Source organism: Budorcas taxicolor, chromosome 25 (genome assembly GCF_023091745.1).
Source record: "Budorcas taxicolor isolate Tak-1 chromosome 25, Takin1.1, whole genome shotgun sequence".
NCBI classification, from domain to species: domain Eukaryota; kingdom Metazoa; phylum Chordata; class Mammalia; order Artiodactyla; family Bovidae; genus Budorcas; species Budorcas taxicolor.
The window spans coordinates 38,674,507-38,683,877 of NC_068934.1; positions in this window are offsets into that span (position 1 = coordinate 38,674,507).

A 9,371-nucleotide genomic window follows, 5' to 3' on the forward strand; every position below is an offset into this window, starting at 1 on the left:
TCTACCAAAAATTTCGAGAAGAGCTAACACCTATCCTACTCAAACTCTTCCAGAAAATTGCAGAGGAAGGTAAACTTCCAAACTCATTCTATGAGGCCACCATCACCCTAATACCAAAACCTGACAAAGATGTCACAAAAAAAGAAAACTACAGGCCAATATCACTGATGAACATAGATGCAAAAATCCTCAACAAAATTCTAGCAATCAGAATCCAACAACACATTAAAAAGATCATACACCATGACCAAGTGGGCTTTATCACAGGGATGCAAGGATTCTTCAATATCCGCAAATCAATCAATGTAATTCACCACATTAACAAATTGAAAAATAAAAGCCATATGATTATCTCAATAGATGCAGAGAAGGCCTTTGACAAAATCCAACATCCATTTATGATAAAAATTCTCCAGAAAGCAGGAATAGAAGGAACACACCTCAACATAATAAAAGCTATATATGACAAACCCACAGCAAACATTATCCTCAATGGTGAAAAATTGAAAGCATTTCCCCTAAAGTCAGGAACAAGACAAGGGTGTCCACTTTCACCGCTACTATTCAACATAGTTCTGGAAGTTTTGGCCACAGCAATCAGAGCAGAAAAAGAAATAAAAGGAATCCAAATTGGAAAAGAAGAAGTAAAACTCTCACTGTTTGCAGATGACATGATCCTCTACATGGAAAACCCTAAAGACTCCACCAGAAAATTACTAGAGCTCATCAATGAATATAGTAAAGTTGCAGGATATAAAATCAACACACAGAAATCCCTTGCATTCCTATACACCAATAATGAGAAAGTAGAAAAAGAAATTAAGGAAACAATTCCATTCACCATTGCAACGCAAAGAATAAAATACTTAGGAATATATCTACCCAAAGAAACTAAAGACCTATATATAGAAAACTATAAAACACTGATGAAAGAAATCAAAGAGGACACTAATAGATGGAGAAATATACCATGTTCATGGATCGGAAGAATCAATATAGTGAAAATGAGTATACTACCCAAAGCAATTTACAAATCCAATGCAATCCCTATCAAGCTACCAGCCATATTTTTCACAGAACTAGAACAAATAATTTCAAGATTTGTATGGAAATACAAAAAAACCTCGAATAGCCAAAGCAATCTTGAGAAAGAAGAATGGAACTGGAGGAATCAACTTGCCTGACTTCAGGCTCTACTACAAAGCCACAGTCATCAAAACAGTATGGTACTGGCACAAAAACAGAAATATAGATCAATGGAACAAAATAGGAAGCCCAGAGATAAATCCACACACCTATGGACACCTTATCTTTGACAAAGGAGGCAAGAATATACAATGGAGTAAAGACAATCTCTTTAACAAGTGGTGCTGGGAAAACTGGTCAACCACTTGTAAAAGAATGAAACTAGATCACTTTCTAACACCGCACACAAAAATAAACTCAAAATGGATTAAAGATCTAAATGTAAGACCAGAAACTATAAAACTCCTAGAGGAGAACATAGGCAAAACACTCTCAGACATAAATCACAGCAGGATCCTCTATGATCCACCTCCCAGAATTCTGGAAATAAAAGCAAAAATAAACAAATGGGATCTAATTAAAATTAAAAGCTTCTGCACAACAAAGGAAACAATAAGCAAGGGGAAAAGACAGCCTTCTGAATGGGAGAAAATAATAGCAAATGAAGCAACTGACAAACAACTAATCTCAAAAATATACAAGCAACTCCTGCAGCTCAATTCCAGAAAAATAAACGACCCAATCAAAAAATGGGCCAAAGAACTAAATAGACATTTCTCCAAAGAAGACATACAGATGGCTAACAAACACATGAAAAGTTGCTCAACATCACTCATTATCAGAGAAATGCAAATCAAAACCACAATGAGGTACCACTTCACACCAGTCAGAATGGCTGCGATCCAAAAATCTGCAAGCAATAAATGCTGGAGAGGGTGTGGAGAAAAGGGAACCCTCCTACACTGTTGGTGGGAATGCAAACTAGTACAGCCACTATGGAGAACAGTGTGGAGATTCCTTAAAAAATTGCAAATAGAACTCCCTTATGACCCAGCAATCCCACTGCTGGGCATACACACCGAGGAAACCAGAATTGAAAGGGACACATGTACCCCAATGTTCATCGCAGCACTGTTTATAATAGCCAGGACATGGAAACAACCTAGATGTCCATCAGCAGATGAATGGATAAGAAAGCTGTGGTACATATACACAATGGAGTATTACTCAGCCATTAAAAAGAATTCATTTGAATCAGTTCTGATGAGATGGATGAAACTGGAGCCGATTATACAGAGTGAGGTAAGCCAGAAAGAAAAACACCAATACAGTATACTAACACATATATATGGAATTTAGAAAGATGGCAATGATGACCCTGTATGCAAGACAGGAAAAAAGACGCAGCTGTGTATAATGGACTTTTGGACTCAGAGGGAGAGGGAGAGGGTGGGATGATATGGGAGAATGGCATTCTATCATGTATACTATCATGTAAGAATTGAATTGCTAGTCTATGTCTGACGCAGGATACAGCATGCTTGGGGCTGGTGCATGGGGATGACCCACAGAGATGTTATGGGGAGGGAGGTGGGAGGGGGGTTCATGTTTGGGAACACATGTAAGAATTAAAGATTTTAAAATTTTAAAAAAAAAAAGCTAAAAAAAAAATAAATTAAAAAAAAAAAAAGCTGAATTTTGAAACATGCTTCTGTCTAGAGACTTATGGAGTTCTTTAGACTCGCAGGATCCCAGATATGATGCTGGAGATGCCAGAGTGGGTGCAGAAATCGAGCCATTATCTGAGGTTGCATTTTCTTGAGCTTTGGTGTCTTTTTCCTTCTAGTGTCACCTTTGATTTGTCTTTGGATGATCTAAACAAAGGCTCTGAAACACCAGCTGGGTGTTAGTTGAAGGATTAGAGGGCAGTGCTAGTGGGAGAGTGAAATCCCAGCTCCCAAGTCTTGGGTTAGGGCACATTTGAGGCACAACTTATATCCCAAGTTCCCTATGCAAACAGGCTGTAGCTTCCCTCTCCACGACTTGCATGATATCAGACCCAGACTGGTTTCATCCTTTTTCATGTCCTGCTTCCCCTGAGACTGCACTGATTTCTCTATGAGAATATTTTTAATATAAATTGATTTACTTTATTTGGAGGCTGGTTAATTTGCAATATGGTAGTGGTTTTGCCATGTATTTAGTTGAATCTGCCACAGGTGTACATGTGATTACCATCCTTAACCCCCTTCCACCCCACTCCCCATCGCATCACTCTGGGTCATCCCAATACACCGTCCCCAAGCACCCTGTCTCATTCATCAAACCTGGACTTGTGATCCATTTCACATATGATAATATGCATGTTTCAATGCTGTTCTGCGAAATCCTCCCACCCTCGCCCTCTTCCCAGAGTCCAAAAGACTGTTCCATACATCTGTGTCTCTTTTGCTGTCTTTTGTATAGGGATATCATTACCATCTTTCTAAATTCCATATATATGTGTTAGTATACTGTATTGGTGTTTTTCTTTCTGGCTTACCTCACTCTGTATAATCGGCTCCAGTTTCATCCATCTCATCAGAACTGATTCAAATGAATTCTTTTTAACGGCTGAGTAATACTCCATTGTGTATATGTACCACAGCTTTCTTATCCATTCATCTGCTGATGGACATCTAGGTTGTTTCCATGTCCTGGCTATTATAAACAGTGCTGCGATGAACATTGGGGTACATGTGTCCCTTTCAATTCTGGTTTCCTCGGTGTGTATGCCCAGCAGTGGGATTGCTGGGTCATAAGGGAGTTCTATTTGCAATTTTTTAAGGAATCTCCACACTGTTCTCCATAGTGGCTGTACTAGTTTGCATTCCCACCAACAGTGTAGGAGGGTTCCCTTTTCTCCACACCCTCTCCAGCATTTATTGCTTGCAGATTTTTGGATCGCAGCCATTCTGACTGGTGTGAAGTGGTACCTCATTGTGGTTTTGATTTGCATTTCTCTGATAATGAGTGATGTTGAGCAACTTTTCATGTGTTTGTTAGCCATCTGTATGTCTTCTTTGGAGAAATGTCTATTTAGTTCTTTGGCCCATTTTTTGATTGGGTCGTTTATTTTTCTGGAATTGAGCTGCAGGAGTTGCTTGTATATTTTTGAGATTAGTTGTTTGTCAGTTGCTTCATTTGCTATTATTTTCTCCCATTCAGAAGGCTGTCTTTTCCCCTTGCTTATTGTTTCCTTTGTTGTGCAGAAGCTTTTAATTTTAATTAGATCCCATTTGTTTATTTTTGCTTTTATTTCCAGAATTCTGGGAGGTGGATCATAGAGGATCCTGCTGTGATTTATGTCTGAGAGTGTTTTGCCTATGTTCTCCTCTAGGAGTTTTATAGTTTCTGGTCTTACATTTAGATCTTTAATCCATTTTGAGTTTATTTTTGTGTGCGGTGTTAGAAAGTGATCTAGTTTCATTCTTTTACAAGTGGTTGACCAGTTTTCCCAGCACCACTTGTTAAAGAGATTGTCTTTACTCCATTGTATATTCTTGCCTCCTTTGTCAAAGATAAGGTGTCCATAGGTGTGTGGATTTATCTCTGGGCTTCCTATTTTGTTCCATTGATCTATATTTCTGTTTTTGTGCCAGTACCATACTGTTTTGATGACTGTGGCTTTGTAGTAGAGCCTGAAGTCAGGCAAGTTGATTCCTCCAGTTCCATTCTTCTTTCTCAAGATTGCTTTGGCTATTCGAGGTTTTTTTGTATTTCCATACAAATCTTGAAATTATTTGTTCTAGTTCTGTGAAAAATATGGCTGGTAGCTTGATAGGGATTGCATTGGATTTGTAAATTGCTTTGGGTAGTATACTCATTTTCACTATATTGATTCTTCCGATCCATGAACATGGTATATTTCTCCATCTATTAGTGTCCTCTTTGATTTCTTTCATCAGTGTTTTATAGTTTTCTATATATAGGTCTTTAGTTTCTTTGGGTAGATATATTCCTAAGTATTTTATTCTTTGCGTTGCAATGGTGAATGGAATTGTTTCCTTAATTTCTTTTTCTACTTTCTCATTATTGGTGTATAGGAATGCAAGGGATTTCTGTGTGTTGATTTTATATCCTGCAACTTTACTATATTCATTGATGAGCTCTAGTAATTTTCTGGTGGAGTCTTTAGGGTTTTCCATGTAGAGGATCATGTCATCTGCAAACAGTGAGAGTTTTACTTCTTCTTTTCCAATTTGGATTCCTTTTATTTCTTTTTCTGCTCTGATTGCTGTGGCCAAAACTTCCAGAACTATGTTGAATAGTAGCGGTGAAAGTGGACACCCTTGTCTTGTTCCTGACTTTAGGGGAAATGCTTTCAATTTTTCACCATTGAGGATAATGTTTGCTGTGGGTTTGTCATATATAGCTTTTATTATGTTGAGGTGTGTTCCTTCTATTCCTGCTTTCTGGAGAATTTTTATCATAAATGGATGTTGGATTTTGTCAAAGGCCTTCTCTGCATCTATTGAGATAATCATATGGCTTTTATTTTTCAATTTGTTAATGTGGTGAATTACATTGATTGATTTGCGGATATTGAAGAATCCTTGCATCCCTGTGATAAAGCCCACTTGGTCATGGTGTATGATCTTTTTAATGTGTTGTTGGATTCTGATTGCTAGAATTTTGTTGAGGATTTTTGCATCTATGTTCATCAGTGATATTGGCCTGTAGTTTTCTTTTTTTGTGACATCTTTGTCAGGTTTTGGTATTAGGGTGATGGTGGCCTCATAGAATGAGTTTGGAAGTTTACCTTCCTCTGCAATTTTCTGGAAGAGTTTGAGTAGGATAGGTGTTAGCTCTTCTCGAAATTTTTGGTAGAATTCAGCTGTGAAGCCGTCTGGACCTGGGCTTTTGTTTCCTGGAAGATTTCTGATTACAGTTTCAATTTCCGTGCTTGTGATGGGTCTGTTAAGATTTTCTATTTCTTCCTGGTTCAGTTTTGGAAAATTGTACTTTTCTAAGAATATGTCCATTTCTTCCACGTTGTCCATTTTATTGGCATACAACTGCTGATAGTAGTCTCTTATGATCCTTTGTATTTCTGTGTTGTCTGTTGTGATCTCTCCATTTTCATTTCTAATTTTATTGACTTGATTTTTCTCTCTTTGCTTCTTGATGAGTCTGGCTAGTGGTTTGTCAATTTTATTTATCCTTTCAAAGAACCAGCTTTTGGCCTTGTTGATTTTTGCTATGGTCTCTTTTGTTTCTTTTGCATTTATTTCTGCCCTAATTTTTAAGATTTCTTTCCTTCTACTAACTCTGGGGTTCTCCAATTCTTCCTTTTCTAGTTGCTTTAGTTGTAGAGTTAGGTTATTTATTTGATTTTTTTTTCTTGTTTCTTGAGGTGTGCCTGTATTGCTATGAACTTTCCTCTTAGCACTGCTTTTATAGTGTCCCACAGGTTTTGGGTTGTTGTGTTTTCATTTTCATTAGTTTCTATGCATATTTTGATTTCTTTTTTGATTTCTTCTGTGATTTGTTGGTTATTCAGAAGTGTGTTGTTCAACCTCCATATGTTGGAATTTTTAGTAGTTTTTCTCCTGTAATTGAGATCTAATCTTAATGCATTATGGTCAGAAAAGATGCTTGGAATGATTTCGATTTTTTTGAATTTATCAAGTTTAGATTTATGGCCCAGGATGTGATCTATCCTGGAGAAGGTTCCATGAGCACTTGAAAAAAAGGTGAAATTCATTGTTTTGGGGTGAAATGTCCTATAGATATCAATTAGGCCTAATTGATCTAATGTATCATTTAAAGTTTGCGTTTCTTTGTTAATTTTCTGTTTCGTTGATCTGTCCATAGGTGTGAGTGGGGTATTAAAGTCTCCCACTATTATTGTGTTATTGTTGATTTCCCCTTTCATACTTGTTAGCATTTGTCTTACATATTGCGGTGCTCCTATGTTGGGTGCGTATATATTTACAATTGTTATATCTTCTTCTTGGATTGATCCTTTGATCATTATGTAGTGGCCTTCTTTGTCTCTTTTCACAGCCTTTGTTTTAAAGTCTATTTTATCGGATATGAGTATTGCCACTCCTGCTTTCTTTTGGTCTCTATTTGCGTGGTATATCTTTTCCCAGCCCTTCACTTTCAGTCTGTATGTGTCCCTTGTTTTGAGGTGGGTCTCTTGTAAGCAGCATATAGAAGGGTCTTGTTTTTGTATCCATTCGGCCAGTCTTTGCCTTTTGGTTGGGGCATTCAGCTTTTAATTTATATAGGAGTATAGTTAATTTACAGTATTGTACTAACATTAATTGTATGGGAAATTAATTCCCTTATGCATACACATGTATCCATTGTTTCTTAGATTATTTTCCTATACAGGATATTACAAACTATTGAGCAGAATTCCTGTGCTGTACAGTAGGTCTTTGTTGATTATCTATTAAATAAGGTAGTATACATATATTAATCCCAAACTCTCAATTTATTTCTCCCCCACCTTTCCACTTAGGTAACTATAATTATTGTTTTGATGGAGGAAGTGTCTATAGGCACTTTTTGGATCAGAGTCTGTGCTTGTGAGAGTGGAGTGGCCAGGGAAAGCAAGCCCGAGAGAGACTCATTTGAGATGATGGTAAATGTTGAGAAGAACCTAGCCATGCAAAAAGCTGGGAGAAAAACATTGTAGATGTGGGAAGTAGCCCCTGCTAAGGACCAAGGTAACCAAGGTTAATAAATGTCTACCCTTTCACTTCCAACCTTCCTTCCATGCTTGGAACTTGGCCTACAGGTCAACCACCATTACCTCATCCCAGGTTTCAGTTGTGAGTTAGCAGCAATGAGCCACATCAGCCTTCCCAAGAAGGGAGAACCTGGGACTATCACGATACTGAATACGCTCTGGACTCAGGGACATGTACACAAACTGGTTATCATCAGGAGCATCAGGTGCCAGGGACACCACCAATGCCTCTGGTTATCTCCATGTACTTGTTCTTAGGAGTAGAAACGCCAAGGAAATGATAGAGCAAAGAAACAAGTAATGACTCTTGTTTCATCTTGTCCCGTGTGATTCCCATGGCCTTTTAACCACACTGCTCTCTGCCCAAAAACTCTTTCCTCTACTCCTTCCTCAAAGGTGGCTTGTGAATAACATCACTAATTGACTCTGTAGCCTGGTGGCTGGAACTCAACTCACAATTAACTGGGACCCAGAGATGTCCAGCCTTGTCCTGTGTTTCTGTCCTTTTTCTCCAACCAGATTCATAAAGCAAAGTCCTGAAAAAAACATACGTGTGATTGTAGCCATCTCAAGGCCTTCGAAGCTCCAAGGTCTATTTTGAGCATCAAAGAGGGAACACATACGTTTTATGCAGGCTAGTCTCAGACCCCAGCCTCAATCACTAGGGGTTCCCTGAGGAAACATAAGACACTTATCTAAGTTACCAGAAGGCTGAGAAAGGAATGCTTCTAACTTGAATGCAGGTGCACGTTATCCAGTCACCCAAGGTCTGTGTTGTGTGAATGAGGAGCGGAAGCTCTGAGGATTCTGAGTTGGGAGTGAGTCAGTCACCACCTTCAAGACTGCCTCCAGAGGTCACTAGAGCTGAGGTTCCCCCTCTGTGCCTGGAACCCAGAAGAAACAGCCCTGAATATTGCTTTCCTGCTGCTATATGGAGGCAGGTCTGCTGATAAAATCGGAACCAGACTTGAGGAGCAATGTGAAAGGAACTTCCACTCTGGTGCTTGCAGACATCTGAGAGCTACCCAGCAGTGGATGCAATTGAGCATTCTCTAATGTTTCCCTTCCTTGAAGTCTCCTACCCTCGGAACCAGAGTTCCTGGTTCCTAAATCTTCACAAACTTACCTGCAGCCTTAAGGTGAGTCATACACCCCAGGGTACAGTTTCCAATCTCTTGGATGAGGGAGACTGGACTTGCTCGAGAGCACTTGTTCCAGACTGAAGTTCAGTGCCAATCAGTGGACAAGTGGCTCAGAGATGGGTGTTACTGAGGATGCTGAGGCTGCCTCTGATGAGCAGGGTGCTGTAACTGTCTGATGATGTTCATGGGTCCTGGGCTCAGGACTGTGAGTTGTAGACCGGTTGGCACTCAGCTAATGTGACACTGAGGACCTTAGAGGCCTTGCCTCCTGAAACTTAAAATCATTTGTGTTCTGAGGGATAAGATCAGGTAGTTATAAGTCAGAAGTTACTAATGGGGAAGCTTGTAGAATCCTCAGCAGAACTCAAATTAGGCTAAGGAATCATCTCTCCTAAAAAAACTCTGGGAACAAGATATGCCAGGACTCTTAGACAAATATTGTAATATTTTAAATACTATTT